Source organism: Coptis chinensis, chromosome 1, assembly GCF_015680905.1.
Source record: "Coptis chinensis isolate HL-2020 chromosome 1, ASM1568090v1, whole genome shotgun sequence".
Lineage (NCBI taxonomy): Eukaryota > Viridiplantae > Streptophyta > Magnoliopsida > Ranunculales > Ranunculaceae > Coptis > Coptis chinensis.
In genome coordinates this window covers 67,765,291-67,777,835 of record NC_141456.1, presented here as the reverse complement: position 1 = coordinate 67,777,835, position 12,545 = coordinate 67,765,291, and positions in this window count along the sequence as shown.

Here is a 12,545-nt window from a genome sequence, read left to right as displayed (position 1 = left end):
TCCGTTGTTATTCGTCATCGCCGTCATCCTCTGCTTCCATAAAGAAGTGAGGTTCCTTCAGCGATCTGCCATGCTATGATAATTTGCGGGCTTCCGCCATTTATCATCTATGGTTGCTAACCTATTAAGTGCCACTTGGTGCGATGGGGTGTAGGGTGCAACAACTGGTGAGGTTGTATCCGCCACCCATGCCAAGTCATTGCGCGGAAAGATCGGATAATACTATTGGTGGAATCGCGCCGCACCGTGTCTACCTTAATCAATCCGTGAAGCGTGTACAAAAAACAGGAAAGAAACATAGCATAATCGTGAAATTAGAGCGGGCATAAGAAGGTACTTATGCCTCATAGTATAGGCTCGTGCTAAACTAGACATCAAAGTTACGGGAAGGTCATAGAACCGGCGTCCATTGGCTAAAGCAATGAAAGCTGGCGCAAGTGGCGTCATTCACAGGAAAGAAAAGCGCCATTCCCTAAAATGTTTAGCATTATCAAAACATAACAGTTCTATGTTCATGGACGGGCTACCAAGAACAGCGTTATAGTCCCCTTGGTCCTCAATCTGGAAAATGCACGCCCCATAAGCCTCGTGCAAAGACTTCGTAAGTGTAGACATGCATATTATCGACCCAATAGCACCATGGGTCTTGTATCTCGGCGGGCATAGCAAGTCAAGAACAAATGCTAGCAAGAACACGGTAATCTCCATTGGTTCATTGTCAATGTTGATGGAGAACACTTGTTCTCCGTCCGGTCTCTCAAAGAAAATGCAGTTATTATAAAAATAAGATGCAAGTCTTTGGAGAATAAAGTTCAGCCCGGTCTTACCATAAGAGGTTCGGCCAACATATGTGATCACCTCATGAAACCAAGCAGCCGTAAGTAATGCTTTGGAACAAATCTTGAAAAGACTGTTCGGTATCAATATTGGAGATGTCATCTCTAAATGCGCTTTGGAATAGCTGCGAATGATCCGGAAACTTCTGGCGAAAACTGGAAAATTTCTAGTCGAGGAGAAGTCGAGGTGGCCTCTCAACTTAGAGCGCTGGGCGCTCTTTGTATTTTGAATTCCGGTAACTTAAGCGGTCGCTTCGACTAGAAGCGTGCGGCGCTTCGACCAAATTTTCGGCCGAGAATTTTAGAAGGCCTTGGCGCTTCTCAACTAAGGCGCGTCGCATCAGGGAGGGATTGATTTTGCGAAAATGAAGTCGAAGCGTGGGAATCAGCGGGTTTGAAGGGTGAGTGATGGAGTTTAGGTGTAATGTGAGTTGTGAGGATAGATTGTATCAAGTTTAAATAGGCTTAAAGTTGCTAGAATGGATCGGAAAGTTGCCAAAACTAATTTGGCCGGTTTAGGAAATCTAAAATCTCCAAACTTCGAAAGCGAAACAACTCATCTCACGGATTCTAATTCAAACCCGATTATCTCTTATTTGGATTTTATGGTGAATGTACCTATTTAATCTAGATTTCATCTTACAATGATTCTCAATCCGCGGATATGCCTATCTGACCATATTTTCACCTTACTCATGATAAATTCTAACACTAGGGTTTTATAAAAAAATAAAGCGTGAAATGATCAAACCACCCCCAAACAAGTTTGGAAGGTGGGATTAATATGAAACAAGCACACAAACTGAAAATAACCCCTTATATTAAAATTTTTCATTGAATTATCACTACTAAAATCCACATTCTTGAAATAAAAATTACATTACAATAAAGACTGACAAAAGTAAATAAAACAACAACTACTAAACATAAATAAAGGGACTATCACCGCTCATCCTCTCAAACACCACGCCACTTTGGTGGCGAGAGTCTGATCTACGGTGGTGGCTCTTGAACTCGAAGGTCCGGTGATCGTCCTCCGTCGGCGGCGCTCATGCCTAGCATTTGTGTCCTCGAGGCGAGAATCTGTATGAGGTGGGAAGCGTGCTAGCATCTCTACTCTGGCTGGCTGGGCTTCCATCTCAGCCCTCGCCTGCTCCCATCTCTCATCCTCCCTCACGGGTGCGGGCTCGAAGTTGTGGTGAATGGTGGCTGTCGAGTCGGAGGTCGCACGCGAGAGAGTGTTGAGTGAGCGCGTGCCCCTATGTAGCATAGTCATGCGCTCGCTATCGAGATCGACCAACACCTGGAAGGCATCCGTATCAAAGCAGGTGCCATCCTCCTCATCCTCCTCCGACTCATCGTCATCTACCCTCTGCTCCTCCTCCTCGGCTGTTCCCTATCCTCGGGCAATTTCGGACTTGTTGGACACACTCCTATAGATCTGGCGGGTTCCGATGCGGGGTAATGTAAATCCTCTCGGCCGGAGTTGCCTTCATCTTCAACATGATCTTAGTGATAAGCACGGGGAAGAAGGTGCAGCGACCGTCCGATCCTCGATTATGTTGAGCAAAAACTCGGGATACAGAAATCGTACTTCCGCTCTGGAGTATCCATAGGGCGTGGAGGCGGTCGGACCGATATCCGCGACCTTGTCTTGCCTAGGACATTCCGACCCAATCCACGGGCTGTAGCGGTTGGTTGGTCCTCGAAAGCCTTGGCGCCAATGGGAGTTTGGATTGTAGCTCCCATTGATGCCCGATGCGCCCATCGGCGGCTCAACCCATCAAAGCGGGGGATCTGTATTCGGCATCAGTTGATTCTAGGCGGAATGCCTAGAATCTCGACCCAACGACCCGTAGTCGACTCCACTCCTCTTCTTCCTCCAAAACAAAAATCCGACTCCCCTCCAACTCGGGTGTTGTAGAACCGTCGACCAAGTCTTCATGGTAGAAGTCTTGATCGAAGTACCGAAGACTATTCAGTCTCTACTAGCCATTAAATCACCGTAAAGCGGTAGCGAAATGGTCGTGATGAAAATACGCTCCTATTATAATCTGGCGTTGAGCCATCTAGTTTTGAAATGTCGATTGGGGTTTTTATAGGGGGTTTATATAGGATGTGGTGGTGGTGGTGGTGGTGGTGTGGTGGCAAAAAAAAAAAAAATTTTTTAAATTCGGTGGTTTTGATAATAGAAATCGGTGGTGGTAGTGATGGTTGGTGTTTTGAAGTCGATTTGAGGTTTGGATTTGATTTTTGGCGTGGGTTGTTTGTATTTTCTTTTTATTTTGATTTTTTCTTTTAGGTTTGGAGCTTGGTAATGGCGTTAATGGAAGATGAAGCGATGAACTGGTCGTGAGAATGTAAAAGGCCTTGGCCTCTCCATGAAGCTGGTGGGTGAAGTTGGGCCCAAGCCCAAAATCAAAATTTTCGATTTTTTCGATTTTTTTCGCGAATTTCAAATCAAAATTCCAGCCGTTACCGGTCCGATATTTTGCGAATGAGATATGGAAATGATCAGGAGAGAATTTCCTATCAATGATCCATAAAACACTCTATTCGACTTCGGATGACATATGAGATAGTGGAAAACGCCTCAAAGTCGTGCATGGCGTAAGTTATCGCGACGAATGAAATCTAAATGAATAGATCATGTCAATCGAATCGTAATACAATAAAAGCGGCCTAAGCAACTCTAATGGGACATAAAACATTTTAGTACAGAAACACAAACACCCCACCCCCAAACAAATTTTTTTGTGAAGCTTAGAAAATTTGTTTTAGCGGAAAGGTCTTTTAAAGTCGATTCGAGACTTCATAGATTACTATGTTTATTTATTTTATTTTTTTTTTTTTTTTTTTTTATTTTAGTTTTAGAAGGAAAAACAATAAGCAATAAAGACATAATTCACACCATAGAAACATGACTCAAAAATCCGAGAAAAACATGCAAGAGTGGAAAAGCGTGAACTATGTGAACCGTGGACTTAGGATCCGGTACTTACTGACCCACACTCCATAGGGAGGGCCGGTTACCTTAATGGTGCACTCACCAATATATTGGAATGAAAGGAAATGCACCAACACAGAAATTGAGTCGTTTATAGTCGGTACTCAAGACTTTATCTAAGACATATGTATGAACATGCGAGTTGATCATATATCAACAACCCGAAATAGTTGTGGATCATTCCATAAATAAATATCACAGCAAACATATCCAAATACAATGAAACACCAAGATTTCCTCTGACTCGCCCTAGTGGAATCAAAGCGAAGTTGGGTAACCCTATTGTGTAACCTATCATGCACCTTCTTTTTCATTTTTGAATGAGTGGGTGTTCTAGTAAAATAAGTGTGGAAAAGTGAATGGTTGTGGAGAATATGGTAGGTATGGATAAGTTCTAGAAAAAGACAGCTTGTACACAATGAGGATGTGGTTTTAGCGAACTCATTCATTGTGTGTGTAAGGGACTTGTCTCCGATTTTGAAAATGAAGGTGTCACAAAGTTTGTCCTTACGAAGTATCGTTTGTTAGGAGGATTTAAAAAATTATAGAGCCTGAGAAGAAACAACATGATCGAAAGTGCAAACTTCGGGGTTCCTTTGAAAGGGTGGAAGGATGGGAATGGAGGTGGATGTTGTGCTAGTTAGTTCTTGATAGGGTGAATTGTCACCTACCGAAGAAACTCATCAAATTCCTCATCTAGATTGGTCATATCCACATTACTATGGTAGTCCTCTCGTCTTTGAGAAAGTCATCTATCCCGTCCTCGTCGATAACATGTGTATCGACTAGTGTAGGAAAGAAAATATTGGAGTCGACTTTCCAAAGGAAAGAATTTTGGGCATATGACTATCGGGGAGCGTGTTGTTGAAATAATCTCGAGCAAAGCTCTCGATCATGCTAACCTCTCCATCCATAGGCGAATCGGTAATGCTTGTGTCCTTGTTTTAAAACATTGACTTCAACAACAAGATGGCCAAAAAGCGGGGACATTGAACCATCCGGCAATTAATGAAGCATTGGCGGTTGCCAAGAAAGGGCGCCCTAAAATGATCGGGACAGTCGTTAGCGACTTACGTATCGAGGACTACAAAATCAGCCGGATAGTAGAAATCCCGAACTTTTACCAACACATTTTCGACTACACCCTTAGGATACTTAATAGACCGATCAGCTAATTGCAGCGTCATTTTAGTGGGTTGCATTTTGTCTAGACCTATTTGTCTATACAAATAAAATGGGAGTAAGTTAACACTAGCCCCGGGTCTAATAAAGCGGTCGTCATCGTATAGGAATCTCTAAGGTGCATTATCTGATGGGGCGACCCGGGGTCCTTGTACTTAACAATTCCATTATGTTCGGATAAGGTTGGGAATTGTTACGTTAAAAGCGTCTTTTGGTATATTGGTCTTACGCCTAGTAGTACCACAATTCCTTAAGAAACTTAGCATGATGTGGTAGCTTTTTAATAGCCGAGGAAGGGAAGGTTTATAGTTAGATTCTTAAAACATCCCTAATCTCCTCATAATTTGTATCCTTAGTTAACATGGCTAATTTTTGTGGAAGCGGTGGTTTCGTCTATATTTAGCAATGGTATCTCTGGATGTTATCTTGAAGTAGCTTTACGTTTCTTTGGTTGTGTTGTGGCGGGTACTTCTACGAGTGGTAGGCTCTAGGGTTTCTATTTGATTATGTAGTAATATAGCGAGGTGTAGGAGACTCTTGGTGGGGTAACTATAGGCATAGTTACCTTGTTATCAACCACTCTGCCCGAGCGGAGAGTGGTGATTGCATTATCTCACCTACATTTTTCATATTCATTACTAGTATTATCCGTTACCTCAAAGGCTGTGTTTGTTGTTTTAGGATTAGGTATTGCGTTACACGGAAACACACCTTTGGTTTGGGCTTTATCTTGAGCCAATTTGTTGGGTTAAATTAGTTCACGGATTGTAGAAGGTACGTTGGTTGGATTGAGCCATGGTTTGGAAAAGTTTTTGGCTCACTTGTATAAAGGTGTCAAGACGATCCGGTTGTGTGGGTGTAGTGGTCACGGGTGGTATTCTTTGGAACTATTTCCGTGAATTATTTATTGGTGGATTTTGATAGTTATTATTTACGGAACGATACCTCTATTAGCATTATAATTATTATAATTACCTTGACCTTGTGCTTGACCTTGTCGAGGTTGCACTTGGTTGTTATAATTATTAAAATTACCACGACCTTGTCCTTGTCGTAGTGGAGCTTGGTTAAAGCTCTGCGTTGGCCTAACATATATTGATGATTGTACCCTTGAGGTGTGGCGTTTTGGTTATTTCTCCAACCGAAGTTGGGATTTTGTCTCAAAGGCGTTAGGTTCACTATTAATGGAACAAGCTTTGTTCATAGGCTATAGGGCGATGGGATTAGGGATGCTTTCGGGGCTCAATGAGAAACTACATGGATTTGAATTTACATTCATAGCGGGGATTGGCTTTTTGTTGTACTGAAATGGCATCTACCTTTTTGTGAGGATTCAATTAGAGTTTTAAGCTCGGGATCTGATTTAACCTCAAACATCTTGGTAGCCTTTAGCGTGGAAGAAGAACTAGCGGGGCGGAGTAATCGTCACTACCCCCAATTATTATTACGCTTAGTTTGGTCCTCTAAAAATTTATAAGCCTCAGAGGCTCCTTTGTTTAAGAAACTACCCCATTCATTATGTCAAGGACTTCTTTATGGTGATGTTGAAGTCCTTTGAAAAAAGCCACGAACTAACTAACGTGTCTTCGCTAAGTTATGATGTGGACACTCTATAAGCGGATCGGTGAAAGCGATTCCAAGCCTCTGAAAATGTTTCATGAGGATTTTGTCGAAAAGAAATGAATCTTAGAAAGCATCTCATCCGTCTTTAGGGGTGGGTAAAAATGTTCCATAAAATTTGAACAAGTTTAGCCCACGAGTCCATGAGAATTAGGGCGCTTGGGAGTTAACCAAAGGACGCCTTATAAAACTAAGGTGAAGGGAATACCCTTAATTTAATTTGTTAGAACCAACCGTAGGATGGTGGAATGTTGTTAGGACTTGTTCAATCCCTGGCGTATCTTTGGTAAGGTTTTCATGGTCTAAACCATGAAAAACGGGTAACAAATTAAAAATATTTGGAGGGATTCTGAAATCCCCCGCTGGGTTTGCTAGAACGATGCAAGATTTGGGGCTATCGCTCAAGGCTTTGTAGAAGTCCGAGAGAGGAGTCTCTCTTTCTTCCCCCATTATATCCGGTATGGTGTGTGTGATAGTAGTTAGAGGTGTAGTGTGTGGTATACTAGATAGACTTGATTGTTGATGTTGTTGTGTATTTACGTTCGGTGTTTTTTATGCGACCGGACCTTAATCTCATGCAAGACTAAGTCGAGCTTAACTACACATGCAACACTCCAAACAATTCTGATATACTAGTATAAACCTCTAACAGGAGATGCGAGGTGTGGAAGAAAGGAATACCTGATTGCGTCCTTGCTTCGCTTATGAATAGCGTCTTGATGTGCGTGTTCGGTGTTTATAAGAGAATAGAACAACTGAAAACTTGACAACTTCGAAGTTTGAATCACCCTGTGGAAATCCGAATTTTTCAGGGAAGCGCTATCTATCTTCTTTAGCTATCTTAGGCAAAGTCAAGCTCGAGCTCGATAAGATGGGTGGTGGCTCTTTTGAAGCGTTGGCCTTCGGTGTAAACGAAGTCCGAGTAAGAAGATAGCGGGTCGCGCTCTCTTTGAAGCGGTGCTTCTTCGGTCGCGTTTTTTCGCGGAATTTTTCCAAAGCAAAATACGGTATGAATCAAACAAGGGTGGGTGGGTGAAATGGGACTTAAAATTACTAATTCTATTATGAAAACAATGCTAAAGTGCAACTAAGATGGCAGCCATTTTGATAAGCGTAAAATGAATAGTCTACCCTACGTAATGAACGATGAATCCAAACGTAAGTAAACTAAACTTTTTACTTGATGCTCTCTTGTTTATCAAAGATTTATTTCTACTCTCAACCAATTGAGATATAGGTGAGTAGATAGAGTTCGTTCCACTCCTAGTACTCTAGCATGCTTGTTCTCTAATCTAACTAGTCGTTTTTAAGTCTATGAGAGTTTTACGAAGGGAATTATACTACGATGCAACTACCCACAAGATGCAACTAGTCGCTTATCAGTCAACTAAGGGAATGCTACGTTGATTCTATGATAAGGAGTTAGAGGGGGATTGATTCCACCTTAACTCAACTTAATCCACTAACGACGAATCATTAAGTAATCGAATTGCGCGCCCGTGAACAATTGGTTATTCCTAATCCCTAATCATACATGGCATTTCTACCAATTTATAACTAGCATGTGAACAATTAAACCCATTCTCATGGTGAACTAATCATTTCTAGAGTGGAATGGAAATTACGACGACTCTACGATAATCGGAATCAAGCTTTCATCAAGGCTTCACAACCCCCTCTAATGGAGGTTTAGCCTTGAATCATTCCGCAATCATTTCCATTTATATTAAAACTAAACATAATATAAAGCATTGAAATTTATTTAATTAAACAATAATGAAATCTAATTTAATGACTAAATTGAACTAAGGACATGAATTGAAATGAGATCTAAAATTGGAATTGACAAAATCGAAATGGATAAAGAATACTACTTTATTGATCTAATCAAATGAAGAACAAGATTCAAAGGTTTAATCTAATAAGGGATTTGAAACTAATTAAAGAAAACAATTAAATCTAGATCTAGAAGCTATTTTAATGGCTACTTTCTATTCTAAGCTATGAACCCTAATTCTCTACTAATTAATCTACCATTAACAAAAGACTTAAGCTTTTGTTTTATACATCCAGATCAAAATTCGTGCATGGGCTTGGAGCCATGGGTTGGGCGGAGAATCGGGGCCCAAAACCCAATTCTTCGATCAAAAGGCCTCTTCAGCTGCAGTTGACTTCCACAGACTTTTCGTCCACTTCTGCTCCTCTGATTGGGTCAAGGCTTGGTCCATTGCAAAGCTCTTTCCGAGCCGGTCGTTTTGACATAAGGTATGCCCAATTCCGAGGTCTGAGTCCAAAGATACGGCTTTCGGAAGTTCTCAGCGACTTTTGCTCCTTTATCTCGCTAAAGTGGTACATTTACGCACATAATGGACTTTGAAACCGAAATGCATAAAACGCAGAATCGGTGTTAACTCTTACTTATTATTCACATAATTGGTCTAACAGTATGATTATTAAGGGGTTAAAACTACAGTTTTGGGCTCTTATCACCCCTCTAATGGAGGTTTAGCCGAGAATCATTCCGCAATCATTTCCATATGAATCTAAACTAAACATAATATCAAGATTCTAACTTTACTAATTTAACAAACAATAATTGAAATCTAATTAATAATTAAGAAATGATATCAACAAGAAATTAAACTAGATATATACATGTAATGACAGGAAACGAATTGAATAATAATAAACTATTTTATTAATCTAATCAAATGAATAACAATAATGTAATACTAAAATTGAACAAGAATTAACTAATGAATTAATGTAAAACTAAATCTAGATCTAAATTATTCTAATCTAACCCTAGCTACCATTACAAGGAACTTGTTTTCTAAATATAACTAGATCCCTTAAGAACTAAGCTTTTCTTTGTTTTTATATGTTTCAGATCCAAAATCGTGCATGGGCTTGGAGCCATGTTTTGGGCCAGAGAATCAGGCCCAAAACCCAATTCTTTCAAATCCAAAAGGCCTCTTCACTAGAGTTGGCTTTGACAAATTTTTGTCCACTTATGCTCTTTTGATTGGGTCAAGCCTTAGACCATTGGAAAGCTCTTTCCGAGGCGGTCGTTTTGACGTAAGGTAGGCCCAACAATTCAGGTCCGAGTCCAAAGATATGGTCTTGGAAGTTCTAATGACTTTGTGACATGTTTACGCCCGCGTGGACTTTGACTTTTCATCTTTTGGCCGGGCTTCTGAGAGGCTTTGTCCTCTTGAAAATTGGCCTTTAATCACATAACTCCTTAGCAACCGACCTTTGCTCCTTTATCTCGCTAAAGTGGCACATTTTCGCACATAATGGACTTTGAAGCTTTGAAATGCATAAAACATGTAATCGCGATTAACTCTTACTTATTATTCACATAATTGGTCTAAAAGTACAATTGTTAAGGGGTTAAAACTACAGTTTTGGGCTCTTATCATGAGGTCGTTTCTCTTTATACTGACTATATAAGAAAATAAGCACCTCTGTTATTATGGATGTTTGTCCTCTTAATCCGGATATAATAACGGCACTTCTACGTGCATTGTACATTATTTTAAATCATCAATGAGTGAGTTTCATTTTTGAATCAACAAACTCGATAGATTGGGTAATGACATTGTATGTAAGGTGTGCTGTTGATTATAGAATGAATCTATGACCCGCAGGAAGTCGGGTTTATAATGTCCCCTTGAGGAGCTCATAAGAATTGTCATGTAAACCCTACAGGTGGATTTAATCTGACATGACAATGAGGTTGAGTGGTACTACTCAAGGACATAAGAAGTTGATTTATGTAGTTGTCAGTAACTTGACTTAATCAACGGGCATTCGATATATTAACACGGGGAGATCAACAAGCATATAATATGGAGCCCATAAACGTAATACACATAATTTGGGATTAGGGCGGTAGTGCAACAATGGCATTTAGTGGAATAAGCCATTTGTTGACGGACTAGGGCCATGTGTTCTGGGCGAACATGGGAAGCCCAAGCCCGTCAAGAGAGCTAACCCTAATTTCTCCTCATGGTCCCTATTGTAGCCTATATAAAGAAACCCTTCTTTCCTGGCCAAAGACTGAGTGATTGCTCAGGAACAATTAGTCCCAAAATTCGGCCAAGAGAGAAAGAAGGGGTTGGTAGATCGTTGCCCACACAACGTCCATTCCAAGGATAGGAATACAACAGAAGAGCAAGAGGTTGCTGATTCGAAGAGCTTGGATTCTCAGAGATATCATAGCTGTTCAAAGGTATGATTCCTAATCAAAAATCGCGGAACACCCTTATTCAATTTGTGCATGGGTTTTCACGGTTTTGTAAACCATTACATGTAACCATAATGGTTCCTACGGTGTGTTCATATTACAAGTTATCGTGTGGTGGGGATCTATTGGAATCGTTATTTCCCCAACAAGTGATATTATAGCGGAGGTTAGATTAACTAGGGTGTTATCCAAATTTTGCTTTCGGAAGGTGTTTGACAAAATTCCTGAGAGAAGATTTGAGTTTAAATAACTTGTATAGATGGACCATTTAGTAAACACTTGCATGACTAGTCTGAATAGAGCGAACTACACTATTTAGAAAACCAAGATAGAAGATTTACTCTATTGCAAAGACTTGGCACAACCTTCTGAAAATGGAGGGGAAAAACCGGAAATGATTGTTGCGGCTTGACAGAAAAGTAATAGGGTATATTCGACAATGGATTGGTGATAGTATCTTCCACCATGCATCCCAAGAGACTACTGCTTTTGGCTTGTGAAAGAAACTTGAAGACCTCTATGAAAGGAAGTCGGCTGGAAACAAAGTGTTGCTCAATAAGAAGTTTTCCAACATGAAGTACAAAGAAGGTTCTTCAATGTTTGAGCATCTTAATGATGTACAGAATACCATCAATCGATTGCACTTGATGAAGATTGATATGGGTGACGAAGTTGAGGCTTTGTTACTATTAAACTCTCTACCAGACAATTGGGAGACTTTAGCAGTTTCTCTTAACAGAGCCACTAAGGATGGAGTTATTTCCATGGAGATGGCTACCAGGGCATTATTGAATGAGGAGACAAGAAGGGGTTCACGAAGTAGCTCCTCTTACTCAGAGATACTTGTCACAGAGAAGCGGGGGAGAGGTAAAAGTTTAAAATTATCTCATTCTAGAAGTGATGACAGAAGCAAATCTAGGGGTGAAACTAGAACTCCTAAGACAGAGAGACAATGTTACTATTGTGCCACCAAGGGTCACTTCAAGTATGATTGCAGAACACTAAAGAGGGATGAGAAGAATAATTGTGTACATGAAGACATGGTAAAGAGGAACGGAAATACAGGTAGAGATACTACCACACTAGTTGACGATGGTCTAGTGGGAATTGTGTCGAGAATGTGGTGTGTGCTATCTTAGTACCTCATGCCAAGAGACGAGTGGGTGATAGCTCTGAGGAGCATCCTATCACGCCATACCATACGGGATTATTCACTACCTACATACTGTGGTGAATTTGGTGAGGTAAAGATGGGTAATAGTGGAGTCTCAAAATTGTAGGCATTGGTGATGTTCATATAGAAACCAATGTCGGCTACACCTTGACACTCAAGGATGTAAGACATGTCCCCGACACATTCGGCTAAGCCTAATTTCATTTGGGAAGTTAGATGATGATGGCTTTCTAAACTCGTTTGGTAGCGGGGTATGGAACCGAAAGCAGAGGTTCCATCAGAGCAGCCAAAGAGAAGAAAACTTGCTCTTTTTACGAGAGACATAGGCTAGTTTGTGTAAAGTAGAAATAAATGCAGAAGAAGAAGCTTTCTCGAACTATGGCATAAGAGATTGCCATATGGGAGAAAAAGGCATGAAAGTTCTTGCCAAGCAAAAGGCCTTACTGATAAAAGATAAAATTAAATAGTCTACCT